Source organism: Myotis yumanensis, unplaced genomic scaffold (assembly GCF_028538775.1).
Source record: "Myotis yumanensis isolate MYYU_CA2020_CCGP unplaced genomic scaffold, mMyoYum1.0.hap1 SCAF_12, whole genome shotgun sequence".
Taxonomy (NCBI): Eukaryota; Metazoa; Chordata; class Mammalia; order Chiroptera; family Vespertilionidae; genus Myotis; species Myotis yumanensis.
The window spans coordinates 40997115-41024959 of record NW_027223763.1 but is presented as its reverse complement, the minus strand read 5'-3'; the positions used below and the strand labels follow the sequence as shown (position 1 = coordinate 41024959).

The following is a 27845-nucleotide window of genomic DNA, read 5'->3' as shown; positions in this document are numbered from 1 at the left end:
TGAGGATGGCTGGGGTATTCTGAAGGTGGCAGCTGGAAAAGGGGTTGAAGGGTGGTTGAGGCTGGAAGAAGGCATCTCTGGATCTGTTCTGTCCAAACGCTGTTGATGCAAGAAACAGATCCTGGGGACCAGTGAGGATGACTGCTGATTGTAAAAATTTTTAAAGCTACTTTTAGGTTTTCATTCTGAATGCTTTTAAATAAAATTCCCTGAAAATAGTGGTTAAGAAATAAAAAAAGACCAAAGACCAATAATATAGCTGACAGCCTGTGATAAAGATTTAGAGTACGCAAAGATGTGGTGAAAGAAAAGGATTATTATTAATTTTTTTATACCAAGGTAGAAATGGTTTATTTTCAGTATTAGTACTCTTGCTTCAGGTATATATCAATTATTTGTTAAAGCAATACTTGCAAATTGTCCCAATTCTTAAAAACAGATTCGTGAATCTTTTAGAAAAACTAGTTGAGTGTGTTACAGCCACATGAATCATGTGGGATATTGCTTAAGGCTGTATTTGTCATGAATGAAAGAATGTTTTCAAAGGAAACTATACGTCTACCTAAAATTACACGGTTCGCCTCTGTTCCAAGCAACTCATCTTTTCAGTATGTTGTCGAATGTGCTACAAAAGTGCCCTTGTCAACTGTTAGCTCTTCAGGAAGAAACTCTTCCAGACTTGCAAAACCTCATCCCTGAGAGTTTGGATTTCTCCTGGAAGCTCATATTTCCATCATTGTTTTAACTTCCTTCTCAAATCTTCTTGATAACAAATTGCACGTCTTCTCACCTTGCCTGCATTTATACTTTGCTGCTTATCGCCTTTCTTTTGCCTCTAATCCAACTACATAAACCACAGTCAAGTGAGGGTACTTGATGTGCTAAGTATGTCCTTTTACTTCCTGCTTCAAGATCCTTCAGTGGATCCATATTACCTCCAAAATTTAATTCTAGCCACTCATCCTGAATTTCAGAGTTCTACAATCCACCATATCTAGTTGATTTTGTTTCTTCATACATTTTAATATTTGTCCTTTACCTCATGAAGGAGATAGGGAGATGGGGTTCAGTGTGTGTCCTAAGCATCTCATGCTCAGTCTCCACTATCAGATTTTATTTCATTTATTTTCCTTTCAGAGGCTGACATGATTCTTCCTTAAGATACGAGGACAGAGGTAGTGAAGTCAGGGGCAGTCAGACTGGCTTTCTGCCAGGGATCTGCCTCAGCGAGGCATGCTTATCTTTGGCTGTGCTTGCCCTTGACTTTTTTTACTTTTTTCTTTTAATCCCACCCCCTCTCCAAACCAGGAGCTATGTCTTTCTAGAACTTAACATTTATCTTCATCCTTACTATTTGGAAGCTAACACTTAGGCCTGCTTCTGTCCTTGCAATCTGACCATGTCTCTGCATGAACTAGTAGTCATTTCTTTTTGTCCCTACTCATTATTCCCAGACTTCATCATGGTCATTTTGATGCCTCTCCCTTTGTTGTTACAAACCACTAGTGCTCATGTGGGAGGCCATCTGCTGTAGTGGTTAAAGCACAGTCTCTTAGGAAAATATCTGGGCTTGGAATCCAACCCTGTGTGACTGAGGCAAGTTATAGAACCACTCCATGCCTCAGTTTTCTTATTGGTGAAATGGAACTAAATAGTACCTCCTCATAGAGTAGTTATAAGGCTTACCGGAGCTAAAACAAGCATAATGATTAGTTATTCTTCTTAACTTAGTTGTTCTGCCTCTGTTAAATACAATCACCAACATTACTGTTCTTTTTTTTTTTTACATATAAAAATATGTTTTTATTTATTTCAGAGAGGAATGGAGAGGGAGAGAGAGAGATAGAAACATTGATGATGAGAGAGAATCATTGGTTGGCTGCCTCCTGCATGCCCCACACTGGGTATCAAGCCCACAACCCAGGCATGTGGTTCATAGGTTGACGCTCAACCACTGAGCCACCCTGGCTGGGCAACACTACTGTTCTTTATTAAAACTCCTGACTCTTTGGGGAGCTTGGCCAGACCCTGAGCTGGATTGGTTTCTTTGAGTTAAAGTTTGCATCTTCCCTTCTTTTTAAAGCCAGATTGTTCTTTTTTCATCTATAGCCTCATAATCTTTGATTTCTCTCACCTTTTCTGAAATGTCATGGCCCTCATTGGGCTAGCCACCTATTTTGATGCTAAGTTTTATATTAGCCAACATTGTTCCTTAACCAGTTCTTACCTCTTTATCTTAATCTGTCCAACCAAATTTAAAACTTCCAGCTGGGAAGCATAGCCTATAGAACAGTAGATACTGAATAAGTATTTGTCTGAAAGAACTGTTTGAGTAACCATACTTTCTTAAAGAGCCTAGTAGCCTCCCAGGATGGTTTTGAGGGTATTAACTTTAGAAGACAAAGCTTGATGAGTGAAAATGTCTTGATTGCCAGTGTTCCATGTGATCCTCTTGAATGAGGTATGGCTAGCCTGAGGGATCTGAAGGCAGGAAGAACCTTCTTGGCATCACCGTTTGTGACTTTAGGAAGAGATGAGTTCATAGGCTCTGTTAGCTGTCATAGCCTGAAACTGATAGAGGGGATAAAGGAAAAAGGTTTATAAAACAAACAAAACATGAGTGAAGGATTTGGAGTGCGAGAGTCAAAGAATCTGACCTAGGACATGGCTTCTCTGACTCATAGACAGGTCATCTTTTACCATTAGAACTCAGCTTTTTAATTTCTAAAATGAAAATCCAGGCTAGATCTCATCTTGGTGTTCACTAGATGATTTTTTTTTTTTTTTTAAATGAGGGTATCATGCTTTGGCCGGATGGCTCAGTTAGTTGGAGCATTGTCCCATACACCAAAAGGTTGTAGGCTTGCCCTGGCCTGGTGGCTCAGTTGGTTAGAGCATTATCCCAATATGCCAAGGTTCTGGGTTTGATCACCTGTCAGGGTACATACAAATATACAAGATTGAAACATGAATGCATAAATGAGAGGAACAACAAATCGATGCTTCATTCCTCTCTCTCTCTCTCCCCCCCCCTCTTCCTCTCTACCTCTCTTCCTCTCCCTCCCTCCCTTCCTCTCTCTCTACAATTAATTTTTAGAAAAGGTGTGGATTTGATCCCCAGTTAGAGCACATCACATACCTAGGTTCTGGGTTTGAGGCAACTGATCTATGTTTCTCTTTCACATTGATGCTTCTCTCTCTCTCGCTCTCTCGCTCTCTCCCTCTCAAAACCAATAAAAATATCCTCAGGTGAAGATTTAAAAAATGAGGGTATGACTTTATATTTTATCTTTACTCTTATGCTTGTTTTTGTGTGTGAGGTTGCCTTTGAGCCGTGGGAAAGGATTTTCCTCACTAAACCAGTTTCTCCCTCATTTCAACCAATGACCACCAACCACTAATTGCTTAAACCAAAAATGTGGGACTTCTTGATTCCACCTTTTGTTCACTTTTGCCATCTGTATCATGAACAAATTTGATCAGTTCTGCTTCAAATATAGATTCCAAATTTATCTGCTGGGCCTCAGGCCTATCCACTGCTTTTCATCTCCCCGCCATCAACTTAATCCAATCCATAACAACTTTTCATTTAAATTGTCAAAATAATCTCTTATTGGTCTCTACATTTTCACTCTTGCTTTCCTCCCATCTATTTTCAGCACTGCAGCCAGAGTTATCTTGTAAAAAAAAAAAAAAAAATTGATCACACTATTTTCCTGCTTAAAATACTTCAATATTTTCTTTTTGTGCTTAAAAAAAGAAATTAAATTCATTTCCATAGCCAATAGGGTTGATTTGGCACCTGCTTACTTCTCCAGGCACAACCCAAGGCATTCTCTATTTTACCTACTGTCTTCCAGCCACATTTATTTTCTTTTAATTCCTCAAATGCACCCTGTTTTGTTTTTTTTTAAATATATCTTTGTTGATTTCAGAGAGGAAGGGTGAGGGAAAGAGCGATAGAAACATCAATGATGAGAGAGAATCACCGATTGGCCGCCTCCTGCACGTCCCCTACAGGGGATCAAGCCCGCAACCCGGGCACGTGCCCTTGACCAGAACCGAACCCGGGACCCTTCAGTCGGCAGGCTGACGCTCCATCCACTGAGCCAAACCAGCCAGGGCCGCACCTGTTTTTTTAAAAATAATCCACAGTATTTGCTCAGGTTGTTCCATCTACATGAAATGATCTTAGCCCTGCCCTTTGAATGGCCTGTTCCTTCTCATGCTTCAGTTTTAGCACTTTGTAAATATATTGATGTGTTTTTTATTTGTTTGTTTTTAATCCTCACCCGAGGATATTTTTCCATTGATTTTTAGAAATGAGAGAGGGAAAGAAAAAGAGAAATATTGATGTGAGAGAAACACATCAATTGGTTGCCTCCTGCATGATCCCGGCCAGGGCCTGGACCAGGGAGTAGCCTGCAACTTGACTAGAATCGAAACTGGGACCCTTTGGTCTGCAGTACGTGCCCTTGACTAGAATCGAACCTGGGACCCTTTGGTCTGCAGGCCAACGCTCTATCCACTGAGCCAAACCAGCTGGGGCTTGATGTTTTCTTTGAGAAAGAACGCCCCCCAAACCCTTATACCTATATATTGGTCTGTCAAAATAATGTATAATAAGTTTCCAGTTTCTCTTTGTAAGCCTTAACATGGAAAATTTGCCAGTGACTTTATTAAAATTGATCTTGGGCTATTCAGGTTCAATAGGCAATATAACTAGACTTGTCAAACTGTCTTTACTCATAGTTAATCGAAGAAAATTTTTATCAAGTTTAATTTTGAAAGGTCTCTTTTACATAAAGCAACAGAAAATCTTCAAAGAATACTTTTGGCAGAATCATAACAATCCTATTGCACAATAATTTCCATAAATTTAAGATTGGCCATGTTACTGCTTCTTTGAGGTAGATTCTAGGGGTTTTCAAATGTCTCTTCACTCAAAAATGTGTCACTAAAGTATCTTCACTAAAAAATTTATCATAAATTTATCATATTTGCTAAAAACCTCTCAAGTTCTCCTGCAAAAAATTAGAGAAAAATCACTAAATGATAGCAAACATTGACATTATAATTCATTGCTGTAGAACAAGTGCCCATTCCTGGTAAAAATGATCAATGTGCTCACACATCCTTTTGATTTTATTGTTGCTGCTGGTCTTTTTCTTTAGAATTTAATTTTTCTCCATGTAAATGTCCATTTTCTTACATTTGTTGTTGTATATTTATTGGCTTTTCCCACAAGTTTTGTGCACTGATCTTCAAGGAAAAATGTTAAAGCCTGGTGTTTCACACACATTGTCTCAAACCGATTCTGTCTCAGCAAATTTACTTGTCTGATTAACCTCAACTAAAACTTCACTCCAGAAAAAAGTTATCTCAGAAAAAAAAAATTAGCCTATACAAAGAGAAAAATCTGACCGATCTTCTTGTGTATACATTTTTTCAGTATCTTCTAGTACTTCACAGGTTGGGCTCAACTTCTTGAAATTTGTCCTTATTCTGTGTACAGCTTCAAAATGAACACTCCATTGTGTCTGGGAAAGCCTTTTCACTCAAACCTACAATCTGTAGCACTTTCCACCAATGAATCATTTCAAAATTAATGAAAAGGAGGACTATATTTTTTTAAAGTTTTCAAAAAACATTATACATGAAGAAAAACTTCCAAAATTGTGAACTCTTCAAAGATTTGGAGGATGATTTGTAAAAGGCACAGATAACAATTTGGGATTAACCTCTTTGAATTTTTACCCAACCCCACAGTGAGTAATGGCTGAAGCTGCAGCGTTGTCATATACATACATATATTTTTACCACGTTAGAGTTTTATGTCCAGTCTTTTACTCTCTTATTGTGCTATGACTTTTATGTGAGTTCAGCAGCAGTTATTTGAGATATAGAAAAGAAACCCAAGAATGAGTCCTTTGTTTCAAATTTGCCATTCACAATATGGACATAACTGAGCACTTCACCTGTGCTCAGGTTGTAAAACACAGAGAGGACTAAGAGCCAGTGTTTCCACTTCTAGGAATATATCCTAAGAAACCAGAAAGAATGTATGCACCCCTAAGTTCATAGCAGCACAATTTACAATAGTTAAGATTTGGACACAAATTAAGTGCCCACCAGCAGATGAGTAGATAAAAAATCTGTGGTACATTTACACCATGGAATAGTATGCAGCTGTAAAAAACAAAGTACTCTTACCATTTGCAACAGCATGGATGGACCTGGAGAGCATTATGCTAAGCGAAATAAGCCAGTCGGAGAAAGATAAATATCACATGATCTCACTCATATGTGGAATCTAATGAACAAAATAAGCTAATGAACAAAAATAGATCCAGAGATATAGAAGCATGGAACAGACTGTTGAACCTCAGGGGGAAGGCAGCAGAGAGTGGGTGGGTAGGAAGAGATCCACCAATAAACTTGTATGCATATATGCATAATCCAAGGACAAAGACAATAGGGTGGTGCAGGCCTGGGGCAGGCTAGAAGAGGTCAATGGGGGAGGGGAGAAGGGGACATATGTAATACTTTTTACAATAAAGATTAAAAAATAAAAAGAGCTATGAAAAAGAACCAAAGATTTGGAGACAGGAACAGAGGCCAAAGCTAACTCAAATTATTCTGCACCTCCTTCAACCTAAGGTAGGAATAAATGCATGTAGTTGAGTGTCTTAGTTCATGCTACTGTATACTGTAGAATACCATAGACTGGGTGGTTTAAATAACAAACATTTATTTCTCATAGTCGGAGCCTGGGGAGTCCAAGATTAAGGTGCAACAGATCTGGTGTCTGGTGAGGCCCATTTCCTGGTTTGTAGATGGCCATTTTCTTCTTGTTTACTCACGTGATGGAGAGCAGAGTGGAGAACAGATCATCTCTTTAATGTCTTTTCTTATAAGACACTAGAGGCCTGGCTGGCGATCAGGGCCAATCGGGGCCTTCCGGGTGCCAGCCACAGCCTTCCTTCATGCCGCACCGCCTCCTGGTGGTCAGCACACATCATAGCAAGCAATCGAACTCCCAGCCTCCTAGTCAAACTCCTGAGGGGACACTTTGCATATTAGCCTTTTATATATATAGCTAGAGTATAAGAGCACTAATCCCATTATGAGGGCTCAACTCTCATGACCTGATTACCTCCCAAAGGCCCCACTTTCTAAATACCACCAAATTAGGGATTTCGGCATCAGCATATGAATTTGGCAGGAAGACACAAACGTTCAATTCATAGTATTGAGTTCATGTGTATTGGGGACTGACTGTATAACTGGGAGTTCTTCAAAGTAACTCCCATGTAGAATTCAGTGTGCCTTAAAGGATAAGTAATAGAGAAGTGTTAATTTTTAGTTTACATTATTAAAACTCACTAGTAACTACAGTAACTGTTTAGAACTTAGATCAACAAAAGATTGTTTTCCCCCAGGAGAAGTGTTTTATCATTGACATTGTTTAGAATTGCAAGTGCATGGTGACGACAAAAAGCAGACTGATTTTAGTCAGTTTTATCACTACTTCTAAGCTTTCTAAAGACATTGCGCTGTCCCAGCCCTGGGTACACATGCGCTTCTGATAGCAATGTTCCCTAGATTGCCCTCTATTTAATCTTTTTTTTGTCAGTACTTTCTTTTTCTATTTAATCTTAATCTCCAAATTCTCTTTACCTTCCATATAATATTTATAACACTTTGCAGCTATATATTTATTTGTTTGTGTGAGGTATCTGTTTCCTCCACTAGACTGTAGTTTGTATTCTCCATAAAGAAAGAAACTACATCCCTCATACCCACCTTTTAACTTATGCCTTCCATAGTGCCTTGCACACAGTGAGCAGGCAATAAGTATTTGCAGAATAAATGAATGAAGGAATATCTTAAAGTAGTTTTTAAGAAGCAGTAAGTGCCCAGAGTCTAATGTTTAAAAGAAGCAATTTTACTCACAAACATCTTCTCTGGGTTTTATTATTCACTAGAAGCATGTTGCAAGGCCTTATACACTCTATAGTCCCATCAACTAGACCTCTAAAATCTGTTATTGCTTAAATATCGGGTGAGGGGTGCTAGGATTATATTTGGGGGATGTATCACGATTCTTATTTGTATCCTGAACTGTGACCAGACACGGTTATAGTACAACTTTGTTAACATGGAGCATAAGGCACCTGGAAAAGTAGTCTTTGTTAATCAGATTAGAATTAGCTAATTTTTAAAGAATCAGAGAATACTTCACAAGCAAAGAAATGACAGTTTCCTGGCCAGTGTGCTCAGTGGTTGAGCATCGACCTATGAACCAAGAACTCACAGTTCGATTCCTAGTCAGGGCGCATTACCTGGTCAGAGGGCATGCAGGAAGCAGCTGGTCAATGATTCTCTCATCATTGATATTTCTATCTTTCCCTCTCCATTCCTCTCCCTGAAATCAATGAAAACATATTAAAAAAATAAATGATAGTTATATTGAACTAGAGGCCCGGTGCACAAAAATTTGTGCACTCGGGGGGGAAGGGGGGGGGGTCCCTCAGCCCAGCCTGTGCCCTCTCGAAGTCTGGGACCCCTCGGGAGATAACGACCTGCTGGCTTAGGCCTCCTCCTGGGTGGCAGAGGGCAGGCCCAATCCCTAGGTGCAGCCCTTGGTCGGGCTCAGAGCAGGGCTGATTGGGGAGTTGGGGCGCTGCCCCGTCATGCACAGAGCAGGGCGGATTGGGAGGTTGTGATGCCACCCTCAGTCACGCTCAGGGTAGGGCTGATTGGGGGATTGGGGCACCACCCCCTATCACACTCAAGGCAGGGTCAATGGGGAGGTTGCGGCACCACCCCCTGTGATGCACAGAGCAGGGCCAATCGGGGTTGGGGCGCTGCCCCCTGTCACTCACAGAGCAGGGCCAGTCAGGGGGTTGGGGAACTGCCTCCCCCCCGCCCCCCCCCCCGTCACGCACAGAGCAGGGCCCATCAGGGGGTTGGGGAGCTCCCCCCGTCACGCACAGAGTAGGGCCGATAGGGGAGTTAGGGCACCGCCCCCTGTCACACACAGAGCAGGGCGTAACAGGGGGTTGGGGCGCCACCACTGTCACACTCAGGGCAGGGCCGATGGGGAGGTTATGGCTCTACCCCGTCACAGACAGAGCAGGGTCCGTGGGGGGGGAGGGGGGGAGTTGGGGCACCACCCCCTGTCACACACAGAGCAGGGCCGATCAGGGGGTTGAGATGCCACACCCTGTCACACACAGAGCCGCAGGGCGATCAGGGGGTTTGGGCGCTGCACCCTGTCATGCTGATCTGGTGCCAGGAGACCTCTTGGCTCTGCTGATCCCGGTGCTGGGAGGCATATTACCCTTTTACTATATAGGATAGAGGCCTGGTGCACAGGTGGGGGCCAGCTGGTTTTCCCTGAAGGGTGTCCTGGATCAGGGTGGGGGCCCCCACTGGGGTGCCTGGCCAGCCTGGATGAGGGGATGATGGCTGTTTGCAGCTGGTCACACACCCTTCAGGGTGGGGGTCCCCACTGGGGTGCCTGGCCAGTCTGGGTGAGGGGCTGAGGGCTGCTTTCATGCTGGCGGTTTTGACTGAAGCTCCCAACTGCTCCTTTTTTTCTTTTTTTTTTTTTCTTCTGAGCCAGCTTTAGCTCTGGCTCTAGCTCTGAGGCTTCCGCTGCTGGTTTGTTTGCGTTCTATAATCGAAACAATGTATAACTTCAGCTCTGAGATCCCAGCCGGCTATATTTGTTACAAAGTTTCAAACTGCCAGCTCAGAGGCCGGCAGCGAGGCGGGGAACGTTGGAGTCTGCAGTCACTGGAGCAAGCAAGCCTCATGTTCGCTTCCAGCTGCCTGGCTGCCGGCCGCCATCTTGGCTGACAGTTAATTTGCATAAGGATATGCTGATTAGCCAATGGGAAGGGTAGCGGTCGTACGCTAATTACCATTTTTCTCTTTTATTAGTGTAGATTATTTGCCATTTGAAAAAACAGACAACTAACTATGTTGTTTATGGCAAGATATGATAATAACTAGATTTTAGCATATTATGACTATTTCTGTTCTGATTTATATTGTTGTTCTATTTATTATATTAAAAAAGGGATGGTGTCAGCATCTCAATATTCTCCTTTTTCTATGTGATGATTTATTTTAAAATTTAAATATTATATATGTGTAAATAACATATGTGTACATTTCCACATATATACATATACTCACATAATTCTTAACATTGTGTAAAATGTGGCTTTTAGGGTTCAATTCTGCATATTTTAAAATCTGAGTACAATGTTCCAAGATATAAAGCATAGTCACATATCAGTTGTCATACTATTATTATTATTTATTTGGGTATTTTGTTTTGTTTTTGGAATTTTAATCACCCCGGGATGAAGAAAACTGAATGTAGAGTTAAACATGCCACATCATCTTGACTCTACACTAAAAGAAATCCACTTATTTATGAAATAAATCAGTTATGATTCTCTAATCTTCTCTATTGCTAGATTTTAGAGGGACAAAAAAGGAATAAATTGAAGCATGAAATAGAGTAGAAAGTAGAATTTATATCATAATAGTGTGCTCATATTTTTATCAGAGCTTGCCTATACTTCTACTGATACATTTTCCTACCAGCTTGACATTTTAAAGGCTTATTTTAAATTGATCTCTCCTGTATTAACAGGTGAGGAATGGCTGATTCAATGTATAGAAATGACCATGGTTACTTTCATTTTGTATTTTCTTTTAAAGGTAGTTGAAATTCTGGTGCCCTAGATACCTAGTGATTAGAAATTATGTTGCCAGTTCTATATGGAGCCATCTCAATTTATCTTTTCAATACATGTGTGTGTGTGTGTGTGTGTGTGTGTGTGTGTGTGTGTGTCTAAATACTGATGTAGCTCTACAGCTATCTGAAAACAAATTCAGTTTTTAAGCTAACTGAATTTTATGCCTGAATATTCCTGTTAACTTTTACAAATGGAAGTCCTTTAACAAATTCATTTACTATTGCTCCACATTCTTAAAAAGGGCAGAAAGCACCTAACTTAATATTTCTTCATGATGCAAAGCACACACATTCTTGACTTTTGATTCTTTAAAGTCTTGATATTTTAAAAGCATGTAAGGAATGATACTACTGTATTGGACGTTGTCTTTTGGACTTCGGCTTTTCTTAGCCATGCTCATTTGTTGCTGAATAATTAAGGACAGTTCTTTCCTACCAAAAATACTTTTTAAATTAAAATATTTTTCTTAACTTTGGCCTCAGGCTACTTATTTCTGGATCCAGTGTTACTCCAGCCTGTTGAGCATTCCAGGGGGCTGCTGTCCAAGTTAGCCAGGGCTTGGAAATGTTGACCGTGTTGACCTGAATTCTTTCCAGATGCTTATTTGCATACTTTCAACAGGAGTGGTTATTTCTCGTCAAGAGACAAAACCTGGAAATATTATAACAAAACTATGCATTGTTTCTTGGTGAGATCTTGACCTTAGCATTTTACTCTCCCCTCTTGGTTTGAGCTTGACCTTTGAAAGTTAGAGAGTAATAGAGTAATGGTGCTTGAGGAGCTATAGGATATGACAGAACAATCCCTGGAGTGAAAGTGGGAGAAGCTGGCATTAGGCTGGCATCTACTAGTAACAAGCTTCAAGGACTTTGATATATGACTTTGTGGTTGTGGCTTTCTCAGCATACTTAAAGAAAATCTCATTATAAAATAAGAGTTTGATCAGGTGATTTTATAAGGGGCCTTCTTGCTCTCTGACATTCTGTGGTCTGTGACAACAGTTAAATGCTCCAGAGAGTAAAGGAGGTAGAAAATTCCTGATATTTACTCAGCCTTTTTATTCCTAAACATTCTCAAATTCTGAGCTGGAATCTCTCGGGTAAATGTCTTAAACAATTAGATTTCCCTTAACTTATGAGAAATGCACGAAAGTTGACCTACCTTCATATAATTATTCACAAAAGGCATATAAATGACACATTGAGTGTCAGAAAAATCAATAGCTTTATTTTTCATGTGTATGAATGTCTCATTAAGATTTAAGTGCTCCACAGATATTATCTCATATGTTCTTACAACATCCAGATGAGGTAGTGGTAGTAGTAATCCCATGCAAATATGCAGAATCCTCTTAGTAACTCTTAGTTCTTTTTTGGTTTGGGGCCTACCTATTGGATGATGTTACTCAGGTAAATGAATTCATGTCTAAGGTTAAAATAAAAAGGACTGTTAGGGACATCTTATGTAATGGGGAAATTTTATAAAATCCAAGTGACTCATTCAGAGTCAGATAGGGCATGGGTTATTAAATCAGTGTCACCAAATGAACACTTCAGTGCTTTGAGTATGACTGTTTGCTATATACTAGTATTGTGTAGCACAATGACGATGGAGCAGGAAGTGGAGAGTCGGTTTGAATAGGAGGGGTGGTGGTCATTAGAGAAGGATGCCAAGGATCCTAAATTCTGTTTGCATAAGTGTTCTGAAGTTTGTCATTCATTCATTCACTCAGTCAAAAATGTTTATTTAGCCCTTTCGGTGCGGCTTAGTGTGAGCTTTGACCCATGCACCAAGAGGTTCCCCGGGTTCGATTCCCAGTCAGAGCACATTCTGAGGTTGTGGGGCCCAATCCCTGGTGGGGGCTGTGTGGGAGGCAGCTGATCCATGATGATGATTCTCTCTCATCAATGTTTCTATCTCTGTCTCCCTCTCCCTCCCTCTTTCTCCAAAATCAGTAAAAACATATTTTAGAACACAAATGTTTATTGGGCACCTATGCACTATCTGCTGGGTTTTGTGGGAAATAGGGATGCAGTGGGGAAAAAAAGACATTCTGGTGAGGGATTGGGGAAATAAAGGTAATAAAAAGTAAATTAGTAAATATGATTATTTGGATTCCAATATAAAAATAAACATTATGAAGGCCACAAAACTGGGTAATATAATCCAGAGTGATGGAGGTGCAGGCAGAGGTAGCTATGCTAATAAAGTAGAATCCTCTCTGAAGAACTGACTTTGGTGATGAAACCTAAATGATGAACAGGAGCCAGTCACAGGAGCATGGAGGAAGCGCATTCCAGGCAGAGGAGAGGGCAAATGCAACGACCCTGAGGTGGGCCGAGTTTGGAATGTCTGAGAACAACCACAAGGCCAGTGATTGAAGCAGAGCGGGTGGGGGGCTGGCAAGACATAAGGCCTTGTAAGCCAGGGCAAGGAATTTGTGTTTGAAAGCGTAATGGGAAGCTATGGGAAGAGTTTAAGCAGAGGAATGGCTCGGTCTGATTTGCGTGTTTGAAAGACAGAGCTGTGCGAGGAATGGATCGTGGATTGTAGAGGCACAAGAGCAGAAGCAAGGAGTGATTGCCCTTAGTCCAGATGGAGGGTGTTGGGGCTTTGGGTTTGAAGAGAAGCAGGGGCTTTCCAGGAGAGAAATTTAGAGCTGATGTTTAGATTAATGGATCAGAACAAAGAGGGCAAAAATGTACCCTTGATCACTGGATTGTTGCCCTGTGAAGATAAAAAACTAGCAAGGAGCAGGAAATAAAACGGCACTAGGTTCCAAAACACAAGAACTTCTGGGAATTTCTTGAGTGCCCCTTAGCAGAAGGACTGTACTATTTAAAAAGCCAGATTTCCTTTCAGTAAAATAGACTCTGTTATCACTCATGCAACTGGGATGAGTGTGAAGAGCAGGGAAGACTCACACCTGTTGAAATTCAAGAGCAGCAGCCGAAGACACTTTTGATTGTTTCCACATATGTGACTATCAAGTAGGAACATAAGAATTACACAAAGAGGAAAGAAGATCAGTAGACCAGAAGCTAAGTGGATCTGACCACTGATCCACTGGGTGACGGCAGAAGTCATTTCTCTGTGGGCCTTCTCCCTTGTGAAATGAAAGCTTGGACTGAGTTCTCCCCAAGGAATTTCCTAAAACTTTCCCATATATAAATCTCCAATCGACACTTGCTTTCCAAAAATATACCGTCTAAAGCAGTTGTTCTTAATTGGGGCCCTTTTGCTCCCCTAGGTGACATTTGACCATGTCTGGGGATATGTTTGATCATCATAATTGGAGGTGGAGGATGGAATGCTACTGACATCTAGGAGTAGAGGCCAGGGATGCTGCTGAACATCCCACAATGCACAGGAGAGACCCTCCCCCCTCCCCCCACACACAACAATTTAAACAGTCTAACATGTCAACAGTGTTGAGTTTGAGAAACCCTGGTGTAAAAGAATGACAGTGTGTTAACAGGTTGCTTCTGGAAGAGATTAAGGATGATGATTTTCCTGCTGTTTTAAAAAATGTTCTCTCCTTTCCAAATGTTTAATATTGAGCACTTTCTGGTTTTGTTCAATGTTGAACACTTTGTGTTTTCGTTCATTTGGTATCTTACAAACATTTAAATGAACAAACACACACACACAAAACTTAAGAACTGTAAAGTGAAAAAATGCCACCACCAAACAAATGTCTCCCCAGACCTGGGCCCTGAGTCTCCTGAGCAGACCTCATTGGCAGCTTGCCTAATGGCGGGGGAGGAGGGGCCTGCGCTGTTTAATCTGGGATGCCATGCTGCAGAAGACCTTACTTAGCAAACATTCAAGATTTCCAATGAGTCATTTGCCTGTGGCCTTGCCCTGCTTGCTCAGGTCCTCCTGTGTTTTGGCTCTAGAGAGGCTGGAGAGGACAAACAAGCTGTGTTGTTTCTTTCGCTTTAATTTGCACCGTCATTGAGCAATACCTAGAACTCTGGCTGGGCTTCTTGTTCCCTGGGCCTCCACAGCTGGGCCAGCGTGGAGTGTGTCAGAGCCTAGAAGAGGAGTCGCTAGGAGTGATTATTTTAATACTAAATGTAATGTTAAAGTTCAAGTATTAAATTATTTAAAAGTTAAACATTAAATAACATTTTCAGAGAGAGTATATTTAACTTAAGGAAGCCAGAAGTTAAATAAGAATGCTTCTTTAGTGAGGAGAATTGTCCAAACAGAAGGCATAGGACAGAGAACTTGTGTGTTCTCTCTCTCTCTCTTTCATTCTCTCTCTCTCTCTTCTCCACCCCCCCCACCCCCTCTTTCAGCAAAATTCCCATTCACTCTCATTACGTCAGCCCAATCTGATGAGAATTAAATCTCTTCCCTTTCCTGTGGATCACTAGCGTGTTGGTGGCTCTCAGTAAAGCTAAACATGAAGTCATGCATTTGTTAAATAACTCAGGTTACATTGTTTTTGAGATTCCGGGGTCAAGGGAAATCCTGACCCGAATGATCTGGTAAACTGTCACAGTTGTGCACTGCTTTGTCTGTTGAAGTTTGCAAACGCCGAGAAGCACTCATCCAACGGGGAGACCTGGACTCCAGCTCACACAGCAGAATAGATTCAGGCTCCGTGATTCCTCATCTGTCAGCACCTGCCATTTTTCTATTGGAAGAAGGCAGATTGTCTCACTGATCTCTATTTCGACTTCATCTTTTGAAAAATCAGGATGATAAAGGTGGTCTGGCTTACATGCTTGTCAGGATGGGCTGTTTTAAAGCATGTTATAAATGTAAAAATGCTTGGCAAGTCGCCGAGTCATCCAGGTGCTGCACCACTTGTCTGCCTCCTTTGGGGAAATTCGTGAAAGTCCACACCTCCCAAACGGACTCTCCTGGTTCTCACATCTGATCTGTCTTTTGTCAAATGACATTTATTTATTTATTTATGTATTTATTTATATTTTTTAATTTAAAATCTTTATTGTTTAAAGTATAATATAAGTCTCCTTTTTCCCCCATTGACCTCTCCCCGGCCACCCCCACCCCCCAGCACATGCCCTCCCCTCCCCTCCCCGCTGTCTGTGTCCATTGGCTATGCTTATATGCGCGCATACAAGTCCTTTGGTTGATCTTTAGATCTCCATTTAAAATGTTTACTGTTTGTGTGTGATGCAAAAGGATTCTGTTAAAATATTAATACCTTGAAAATTGTGTTTATAAGTTAAACTTTTTACTATAAAAAGTTGTGTAGCCCTAGCTGGTTTGGCTCAGTGAATAGAGCATTGGCCTGCAGACCGAAGGTTCCAGGTTTTGATTCTGGTCAAGGGCACGTACTGGTGGGGGTGCGTGTAGGAGGCAACCAATCGATATAGATGTGTTTCTCTCACATCGATGTTTCTCTCTGTCTTTCCCTTTCTCTTCCACTCTCTCTAAAAATCAATGGAAAAATATCCTCAGGTGAGGATTAAAAAAAAAAAGGTGTGTAATTTTTGGTTTCAACATTTTTTTTTTTAATATAAGAAATACAAATAAAGTGCACTTTTCTCTCCAAATGGAAGAATCTACTCTGCAATCATAAGAATTTTTCTTTGAAAAAACTTATGGTCTAAGGGAGTCACATAACTTTTCAATTTGATGGCTTATTGAATTCAGATAAACACATTTTAATGCAAGGAATAAGTTGAGCATCTTTTTCTTTAAAATGAACTTCATTTAGATTTGAGATACTAGAATGAAAATTAACAAACTTCCTTCAGAGGAAATCATTTCTTTTATAAAGAGTAAGCTGGAATAGACCATAGGATAAGAGATATAATTTACTCAAACACAACTTCACTGTTATACTAGAAACTTCATATGGCCCTCTTTTACCATATTTTTAAGGAAGCAACTCAAATACCACCTATCCCACAGTACCCCCTTTATAATGACTAGGTCCTGTTTGAGCTCCTTTAGCAGTCTGTGGTTCTCATATGAAATCACATAATGTGTGATACTGCTCAGCAGCAGGGAGTCTAGAAAGCAAAGAACAGGGCCTAGGCGAGAAAACAAACAAACAAAAACTATGGCATGGATGAACAAAGTGAACCTCCAAAACAGCACCAAACCCATAAGAATATGATATGGTGGTCACCTAAAAAGAATCATTAAATTTCGGAAACTTGAGATGAAGAAAAAGAATTCATTTATAATGCTTTCATGTAAATAACACATTTTAAAAAAGATTGGCTAAAGAAAGAGAGTAGTGGTCAACCATGTCAAATGCTGTGAGGATTAAGAAGTATTTAGATGGATTTAGCAACAAGAATGTTATTGATAATGGTGCAAAAACCAGACCTCAATGTGTTTAGGAGGCATGAATTATTTTGGAACATATTGATTTTAGATTGAATTTAGGGACAAATTCCATTGTCTGGAAACTTTTATTTGGCTGAGGAATATCAAGGTATTCTTAAATAGGTACGTTAAAAGGAGCCATTGGGACCAGATGACCTTGATTACAAGAAAAATAAATAATAGTTGTCCTGCTAATCATGACACATCACCCTACAGTTGTTTCTTGCTTTCTACAGTTCAAAACATTGTTGAAAACACTACTTATCACAATGTCCCCAAGAGGCAGGAGTTAATACCTACTATATGCAACTGTCAAACTCTGATGTTTGGATGAAAGCAATTATGTTATGAGTCATAAGTTACTGCTATTTACTTCCTGGGAGTCAAATTACACAAGTATCTGATTGTCAAAGCAAAGCATGGATGTACCACAGAATTCCACATGCATATAAACACTAGAGGTCTGGTGCATGAAATTTGTGCATGGGTGCAGTCCCTAGGCCTGGCCGGCATTCGAAGCGCAACCGTCTGGCGTGGAAGGGCAGGTCCCAGCTGACCTCTGGGCCCTGGGCAACACCTGGGCCCCCAGGTCCCCTTGCACTCCCCTCTGCCTGAGTCATCAGGCCCCCACCCAGCTCCCTCAGTGCCTGGGAGCCGGGTGGTGCCCCGCCCCTCCCCCCTCCCCCAAACTGCCACTGGTTGCCATCCGCAGGGTGATCGGCCGGGCCAGCAGGTCCTGCCCACACCTGCCTTGGCCTGGCACCACCCGCTCACCTATTCTATCATTTCACCGCGGTCCCACTCTTGTCAGGGCTCATCGGGGCTGGCAGTGCCTCCACTGTTGCCTGCTGCCAACACCGTGTTGCCAATGCCTGCCGTGTTCTGCGCTGCCCCCTGGTGGTCAGCACATGTCATAGAGAGCAGTCGAACTCCCCATCGAGGAGACAATTTGCATATTAGGCTTTTATTATATAGGATTTCCGGCCATTGATCTTTAAAAAAAATATTTTTATTGATTTCAGAGAGAAAGGGAGAGGGAGAGAAATAGAAATATCAATGATGAGAGAGAATCATTGATTGGCTGCCTCCTGCACGCCCCCTACTGGGGATTGAGCCTGCAACCCGGGCATGTGCCCTAGACTAGAATTGAACCCTGGACCCTTTAGTCTGCAGGCTGACACACTATCCACTGAGCCAAACCAGCTAGGGCTCAGCCTTGATCTTTATTTAACTTTGGTCAGATAAATTAATGCTCTCATGTGTCCTTATATAACCTGTCAGCCCCACGCACCTAAACTTAGACCTAATCTATTCAACTTGTAGGTATCTTTGATAGAGTTGTCATTTTCTTCCCCTGTGTTTTTCCCCTGTCTGCTTCCCCAGGTAGTGTTTTGCAAGTTTCACCAGATGTCCTCAACTAAACTCTACTTTACCACTCAAACAAACACCATGATTATTACTTGATTTTTCTGATTGCATCAGGTTTCTGTAGGGACACCTATTAGCCACAGATATTTAGATTTGATTTTTCCAGCAAATGTGTATTTTCAATCAGATATAGGAGAATGACAATAGCAAGGCTATGTTTTTTGGACTTTTGGAGAGAGAAGAAAAATGAACTCAGCTGAGTTTAGGTTTCTGTTCTTTTTCTCTGAACCATATAGAGGATTTTCATGGAAGTGGAGGAACCAAGAACTAGGTAAGTTAAACTAGCAGTTTTAGGAGATCACAGCAGTGGCAGGGACAGCTGACAAAATGAAGTTAGCTCATTAGTCTCACTATGGGCCATAGTAATACAATAATATCAACAAATAACAGCAGGTAACATTTAATAGGGGCTTACTCCAAGCCAGGCACTTTCAGCTTGACTCTTGCGATCTTCTGAAGTAGGTCCTGTCCTATCTTAGAGCAAAGGTTAAAGGGACTTGCCAAAGGTTAACACAGGTAGTGAGTTCAGAGCTGGGATTTAAATCCAGGCTGTCAATTTCAAAATGACTTTCTGCAATTCTTCCTCAATTACTTCTCTACCTTTTAGGCATACTTTCAAATAGTGGCTGTTTTGGGAGCTTTTAACATCTCCAGATGGCTGCAGATATTAAAAGGCTCCAAACAAGATAGTGATAATTACAACATCTACTGTCTAACGCTATCTCACAGTGCTATAAAACACCCATGGTTACCATTCTATCCACTTGGTTGCCCTCGAACATTGACTCTTTCTTTGAGTTGAACTGTGTCCTTCCCTGACTATGTCCTCTTATATACTCCAAGGCAAAGATCTTGCAGGTTCTCATTTTTAAAAAAGCACTTTTGCTTTCTTTGGTCACTGGCTTTACATTACAACGTTCTTTTTAAAGCTTTTGTATGTACCAAGTTGACTTTGTCCTGTGCTTATTACATGATCTGCTCAACCTACTGCCTGACAGATACATGGAAACAGTGCTCTTATGTAATTTACATTTTATGTATTTAGCAGTCATGGTATATTGCTTGATAACCAATCTGTTTTTCTTATAGCTGGAAGTTTAAGTGAGATTATACATGAAAATTACTCATATTTATTATCACTACAGGAGGGATAATTAGTTTGAATCACAAACACTATTGTGTCGGACATTGTATTAGAAACTGGAGGTACAAGGAAGGTACAATCTAATGTATCAAAGAGTTTCTTAGTAAGAAAATAATCATAAAATACTGGGATATTGGTATAACTACAGTTTATTAACCGTGGTATGGAAATACAAAGACTCAACTAGGTTGTTGGGGATTATCAATGGAAACTTTACTGAGATGTGGCATTTGAATTTGTCTTTCAGATTAAGGAGAACGTTACCCGGGGGATAATGATGGGGTTCAAATGTAGGACTTATGAGGAGAAGGTACAGTGTAACAAGGAGTTTTTTGGATTTTTTTTGGAGAATCTGAGTACTTTGGGGACAGTTGACACTTCAACTACATGGTCATAGTGATTAGGGAGATTGGAAAGTGGTTTGAGATTATACTGAGAAAAATCTTCCAGACCAGATGAAAAATTTGGCTTTATTTAGGCAACAGGGAGCTATAGAAAGATTTAAACCATCATTAGCTTTTTATATTACATTAGTAATTTGGCTTGCCATAACAAATATGGATTGGAGGTTTATAGGAGCAGATTCCAAGGGAACAATTCATCAAATCCAAGTGCCAGTAGTTTAAGAGACAATGACAATCAGAATGAACACAGCGGCAGTGGATTCCAGAATCACTTCAGGGATTTAAAGAATGGACTTAAGAGATCGTTTGGGATGGGAGGAAGATAGAAGATGGGGGAAAGAATAAGTTGATGTCTTCAGTGATTGGTGGTGCTTTTGCTGAGACTGGGAATGCTGGAGGGAGAATAAGTTGGGGGAGGAGAGAAAGAATTTTAATTTGAATCTGTTGAGTTTGAGGTGCTGGTGAGACATCCAAGAGCCTAGGCCCTTTTTGGTTGTCATTTCCTAGGTGAGCATATCAAAATCCTGGTGGTAACCTCAATCCACGTATCAGCTGTGGATAAAGAAGAAACTTTGAGTCTTGCGTACCAATTCCTTATTTACTCTGCTACTTAGAAAAACTGTACGTTTACCAATGCCAGGTGTTGTTTTGTGTGTTTTTTTTTTGTTATTTGATGAGATCAGCTTAAAACTTTCCCTCTATTTTCCTAATTATAGTAAGCTAGGGAAAGCATTGAATTGTGTTGATAAAATCGCTGGCTACAGTCTGGCTCTAATGATAATAGCTTAGAATCATGAAGCAGCAATATTTTAGCCCAAGAGAAAACAAACTTTATCCTGAACACATGTGTACTTTTGCCTTTTTCGTCTGCTGTTGCTTGAAATTTTTATTTTTCCACTTTGAATAGTGGATTCTGCCAACTGTTTTAAAAGCTTTTCTCCTTTTAGGGGAGGAGGGGGACAGTTTTCCCTCCCTTTTGTCTGGTAGCTAAGGAGTGAAGATTTAATCGGTGAGAAAAATATACACACGACAAACCTCAGAATGTTCCCACTGCTTTTAATGTTTGATGTCCCTGACAGATTACTCTTTCAAAACAGAATAATAGGATAGGTGGTGCTGGAAAAAATCTTTTCCATCCAAGGCAAAGCCACACGGACATTGAAAAGAACTGGCATTAGCCTAGATATTTGGGGAAGGGGAACACAGTCCTTGGGGCACAGATTCTGCAGTGAAAGGCTTCCACGCTTTAATCACACACTCCGGTCTCACCCCAGGAGGTGTAATGGAAAGAACATTGAGCAAGAATCAGGAGACTTGGCATCTATTTCTGACTCTGCCACTTTGTGGGACTGGATGAACCTTACACCTCTCTGTGCTTCAGCATTTTATTTACAAAAACTAATGGTTGTATCAGATGATTTCTAACTTTAACCAAGAATTAAAGATAATATGTTTTTGAACACTCACTATATGTCAGCTACTTTCATATATATATAAAATATACTGTATATGCACTCAATATAAATTGTGAAAACAAACAAACAAACCCATGTTACCCATCAGTTACTGATGAGGAAACTGAGGTTCAGAGAAATGAAAAGATATGCTCAGCATCAGGCAGTTAATGAACATTTTTAAAATGTTATTTTTTTTAATGAGCATTGTTGAGGCACAGTCTTACTTTAATCAGTGTCCTTTCCACAGTATTGCACTGTTACTAAACAGTTTCTATTAGTCAGCTAGAAGAATGCTACAGACAGATAGATATATCTGAAACAATAAAACTACCTACTATTCTTTACCCTAGGTCAGTGGTCGGTAAACTCATTAGTCAACAGAGCCAAATATCAACAGTACAACGATTGAAATTTCTTTTGAGAGCCAAATTTTTTAAACTTAAACTATACAGGTAGGTACATTGTTATTAACTTAATTAGGGTACTCCTAAGGCTTAGGAAGAGCCACACTAAGGGGCCAAAAAGACGCATGTGGCTCGCGAGCCGCAGTTTGCTGACCATGGCCTAGGCAAATGAATGTTTATTAAGAATTTCATGAACTCTTTCGTTCAAGTAACCTCACAGCTTTGAATGGGTGCTTGGCTATCTAGAAAGTGACCATGAAGAAGTGTTACAACTCGGCAACAAGCCCTTTCTTATTCCTGCCAAGACGGAAGAAGGATAATTCGAAAGCTGAGGAAGAAATAAAACACTGAATCTATTGTATAAGAGAGGTGCCCTGCAAATTATGAGGTAGTTAAGAAAATGTTTAGCTTTTTTCTTATCATTTTATATACTATACTAGAGGCCCGGTGCACAAAAATTTGTGCACTCGGGAGGGGAAGGGAGTTCCCCAGCCCGGCCTGTGCCCTCTCGCAGTCTGGGACCCCTCGGGAGATAACAACCTGCTGGTTTAGGCCTGCTCCCGGGTGGCAGAGGGCAGGCCCAATCCCTAGGTGCAGCCCCTGGTGGGGCTCAGAGCAGAGCCGATTGGGGAGTTGGGGCGCCACCCCATCATGCACAGAGCAGGGCGGATCGGGAGGTTGCGATGCCACCCTCAGTCACGCTCAGGGTAAGGCTGATTGGGGGGTTGGGGCACCGCCCCCTGTCACACTCAAGGCAGGGTCGATGGGGAAGTTGTGGTGCCACCCCCTGTCACGCACAGAGCAGGGTCGATCAGGGGGTTGGGGCGCTGCCCCCTGTCACTCACAGAGCAGGGCCGATCAGGGGGTTGGGGCGCTGCCCCCTGTCACTCACAGAGCAGGGCCCATCAGGGGGGTTGGGGCTCCGTACCCTGTCACACACAGAGCAAGGCGGATCAGGGGGTTGGGGCGCTGCCCCCTGTCACTCACAGAGTAGGGCCGATAGGGGAGTTGGGGCACCACCCCCTGTCACACACACAGCAGGGCGGATCAGGGGGTTGGGGCGCTGCACCCTGTCACACTCAGGGCAGGGCCAATGGGGAGGTTATGGCTCTACCCTGTCACACACAGAGCAAGGCCCGTGGAGGGGGGTTGGGGAGCCACCCTATATCACCCACAGAGCAGGGCCGATCAGGGGGTTGGGGCACAGCCACTGTCACACTCAGGGCAGGGCTGATGGAGAGGTTATGGCTCTACCCTGTCACACACAGAGCAGGGCCCGTGGGGGGGGGGGGGTTTGGGGCGCCGCACCCTGTCAAACACAGAGCCACAGGGCAATCAGGGGGTTGGGGAGCTCCCCCCTGTCACACACAGAGTCGCAGGGCGATCAGGGGATTGGGGAGCTCCCCCCTATGAGGCACAGAACAGGGCTGATCAGGGAGTTGGGGCACCTTCCCCTGTCACACACAGAGCAGGGCGGATAGGGAGGTTGTGGCCCCGCCCCCTGTCACTCACAGAGCCGCAGGGCAATCAGGGGGTTTGGGCGCTGCCCCCTGTCACGCTGATCCCAGTGCCGGGAGCCTTGCGGCTCTGCTGATCCCGGTGCTGGGAGGCATATTACCCTTTTACTATATAGGATAGAGGCCTGGGGGCTGGCTGGTTTGCCCTGAAGGGTGTCCTGGATCAGGGTGGGGGTCACCACTGGGGTGCCTGGCCAGCCTGGATGAGGGGATGATGGCTGTTTGCAGCTGGTCACACACCCTTCAGAGTGGGGGTCCCCACTGGGGTGCCTGGCCAGTCTGGGTGAGGGGCTGAGGGCTGCTTTCAGGCTGGCGGTTGTTGACTAAAGCTCCCAACCGCTCCTTTTTTTTCTCATTTTTTTATTTTATTCTGGGCCAGCTTTAGCTCTGGCTCTAGCTCTGAGGCTTCCGCTGCTGAAAGCAGGTATCTGGTTTGTTTGCGTTCTATAATCGAAACAATGTATAACTCCAGCTCTGAGATCCCGGCCTTTTGAAAGCTGGTTTCTGGGGTTTTGTTTAGCTTCTATATATTTGTTAGAATGTTTCAAACTGCCAGCTCAGAGTCCGGCAAGTCAGGCGGGGAACGTTGGAGTCTGCAGTCACTGGAGCATGCAAGCCTCATGTTCGCTTCCAGCTGCCTGGCTGCCGGCCGCCATCTTGGCTGACAGTTAATTTGCATAAGGATATGCTGATTAGCCAATGGGAAGGGTAGCGGTCGTACGCTAATTACCATGTTTCTCTTTTATTGGTGTAGATATCTTTGAGAATTAATCTTTGGGGAAGGTGTGTGTGTGTGTGTGTGTGTATGTGTGTGTGTGTGTTTAAACATTTTATGTGTGTGTATATCCACACATGCAATTATTTCAGCAGTGACTGATGGACCATCTGTAGAATAAATCAAGAGAAGGTGAGAGACGTGAGATTTTAAAAGTGACCAGTTGCTTGGAAGTCCCTCCTCCAATCCCTCATCTGCCATCAATTCTTCCAAAGGCCCTGGGAAGTCGAGGGCTATCATTGCCTTTATAATGGAAGCCCTCAGGAACCCACTCCATAAGGAATGTCTTAGGCTTTGGGCCATGTATAGGATTGAGGTAGGAGGGAAGGAGATAGGAGAGATCAGTCCTCCAGGATGTATGGGAAGATGGGGAGTGGAGCTCAGTTGTTAAAAGAGCAGAGGATACTCAACAATGATAGATGTAAAGGCAAAAGAACAGGCTAGAAATAGGAAGAATCCATAAGGAGACTCCACAGTGAACAGCTGAGTCTTGGATTCATGAAAAGCTTGTTTAACATGCAGCTTTAGGTTCTTTCCCCTAATCTTGTTGATCTGCCACAGACATATCTTTCAAATGGATTCCAGTCACTTCTTTCTAATCTACCCCTACTATTTTAGTCTGGGGTCATTCCCCTCTTTTCCGAGGTTACAGCCCAGACTCCTACCTGAGTTCCCAACACAGGATGCTCAGTCATTTTCATCTCTTCATTCATTCCACATAATATAGCCAGAGAGATCTTTCCAAAATGAGAATCAGACTTGCAGCATCCTACTATCAACTGTGTCATCACCCTCCACTTTGCCCTCATGGTCAAGTTCAGCTCTCTGATGTGGGGCATAAGTCCCTTTCTGATTTGTCTACCCAGCACCCTCCACTTCACAGATGATGTCCAACCATAATACATTCCTAGGAGGACTTCGTAACTCTTTCTTCTCTGTCATCAAGGCCATTCTCTCTGCTGCATGATTCTCTTTTCTTTTCCCATGAAGACTTCCTGTAAACTTTTCCCTGAATAATTTGTATTCTTCAGATTTCAGAGAACATGTCACTTCCCTTGGGAACACTTTCCTAACCCCTCACTAAAAACATGTTCCAATTTATGTTCCCATAGCACCTGTGATCATCCCATAATAAGATTTATCGTGCCTTCTTGTAGTTGGCTGTTAACTTGCCTGTATTCTCCACTCATCTTTAAACTTCTCAAGTATGGAAAAGTTTATTCATCATTGTAACTACTTTGCCCCAGAACAATTTCAGATATTTGACACTAAAAAAACCCAAAAACTAGTCTTTCTGTGGAAGGAATAAGTGCATATTTAGCACCATTTACAAAGTAGTTCTCCAGCTAAAGAGAGCTAAGATACTAATATCATCTTATTTTGTCTCAAACAAACAATTCTGCCTCTTGCATATTTCTTTATTAATCAAGAGTTTATCCTGGAGCTCTAAAACTTTGTTGTAATCAGAGTCTTAGAGCCGGTTTTATTCCATACATTAAATTTACACTTTGGTCCAATTTCCATTTCTGTGGCCCATGTATATAATTTGTGAGAATTGAAGACCTGAAAGTATGTGGAAGTGTGGGAAGGGAAGAAGAGGGTATGGAGGTCATACTGATTACTTCTTTGGGAAATTCTGGTGGAAAGGAAGAAAGATAAAAATGGTTTAGATTTTGTGGTCAGCTCCTTATTTTCAAATTTATTGCCTCCTTCTCCACCTTTTCTCAAACCACCCAAGCTGAACCTCAATAGGTTCCCCTCTCCCCCACAATCAGTTGCAAAGCTCTACCTGAGGAGAAAATGTTTTACTTGACACAACAGAGGTAGGAACCCCTAATCTAAACTTGTTTCCTTTACTTTTATTTAATCTAATTTCTCTATTTTCCAACTAAAATGTAAACTAAATAAGAACCATATTCTAGCATGAATATGATCAGAATAAAATAAAGCAAGAGGATTGCTTCAAGAACTTCTGCTAACGTTGCATTTATTCAGCAACTACTTATTGAGCCATGCTATGAGATAAGCACTGCGTTAGGCACTATGGGTTCAAAGATGTAGAGGACATAGGGTGTTTCTCAAAGAAGCTTACACTGCAAGCTTCAGTAATCCTATATAGTAAAAGGCTAATATGCAAACTGACCAAATGGCAGAACGACAGTCACTATGATGCACACTGACCACCAGGGGGCAGATGCTAAACGTAGGAGCTGCCCTCTAGTGGTCAGTGCGCTCCCACAGGGGGAGCACTGTTCAGCAAGAAGCCGGGCCTCACCAGTGGGCTCACAGCTGGCGAGTGCAGCAGTGGTGGCGGGAGCCTCTCCCACCTCTGCAGCAGCGCTAAGGACCCCCAAGGGGAACCGTACTGTGAGAGGGCACAGGCCAGGCTGAGGGACCCGCCTCCCAGTGCACCAATGTCGTGCACCAGGCCTCTAGTTATATAAATAAATATTGCTTAACTACAATACTCTTGACTTTGACTTACAGCCTTAAATATTTTGGGTCTTGAGTAATGTATTTGTTTTCTCATAATTATGAAATGTCTGTTAACTCAGTGGGCTCTAAAATGTTTGGTTAGCTCTCTGATCCAAGATAATAGACTGCACATTTGTACTTACTCATTGTGCTTCCCCATACCTCTCTGAAATAAAACTGTGAATGTTCAAAATGAAATAAACCTATACAGCGAAGGAAAAGGAAGGATATATTATTCCCAGATAAGAGATCTAAAAAATTTTTAGAAAATGAAAGGTAAATTGAATAATAGGATATACATAGAATTATCAGTCATGTTTGGAAAACCAATAGCATGAACAAGACAATCCAAGAAAAACAAACTGACCCCTGTCGAAATGGGAGTAATTTGAGAAATACAGACATGAACTAAAAAGCAAATAATTAAAAACAAAAGTTTATATTTCATCTACTCAGAGAATTGGTAAATTATTAAATCCATAAAATAAGAGTAGGGCACAGTGAAAAAACCTTGAGTCTGTGACCAAATGATGTATAAGTGTGTGTGTGTGTGTGTGTGTGTGTGTTTGAGTATAAGTAGGTAAGAACCAAGAAAATCTTTATAAAGGAAGTAGTAGGCTGGGCTTATTGGTAAAGTAGATGAGAGCCAGGCATTTTATGCAAAGGAAGCAACATAAACAAAACACAGAGTGAAGTCCAGGAAACTATAGATAGATAATAGGACTGAAGTATGCATGGAAAGAGGTCAGCCTGGTGAGAGAGACAGGAGCTAGCTCCTAATAGACTCCAGACTTTTAAAGCCATTCTAAAGAGTTGGCAGTTTATCTTTTTAGTAATGAGAAACAAGGACACGTTTTGTGGAGATGATTAATTGAGGAAGGGATTTATATGATCAAATGTGCTTCAGGTTGATTGCCCTGACCACCATTTGCTACATGGATTTGAAGGAGTAAGGCCTCAGACAGGAAGAAGAACTAATCAATGAGATGGCTTGAATGAAGGTGGTGGCACTGGGATGGGGGTTGGGGGCCACCAAAGTAGTTAAGGTGGTACAATTGATTGGACTTAGTGAGTCTAGTGGCAACATTCATCTAGACATAGAATGCAGGATAAAGAGCAGATTTCAGAGGACATAATGAGCT

The 27845-nt window shown here is 41.8% G+C and overlaps 1 protein-coding gene across 1 annotated transcript in view; it reads left to right on the top strand.

Moving 5' to 3' along the window:
* The window catches only part of TMC1 (transmembrane channel like 1), a 233944-nt gene that overhangs the window by 30723 nt on the left and 175376 nt on the right, over window positions 1–27845 (top strand). The gene's annotated exons all lie outside the window — the stretch shown is intronic.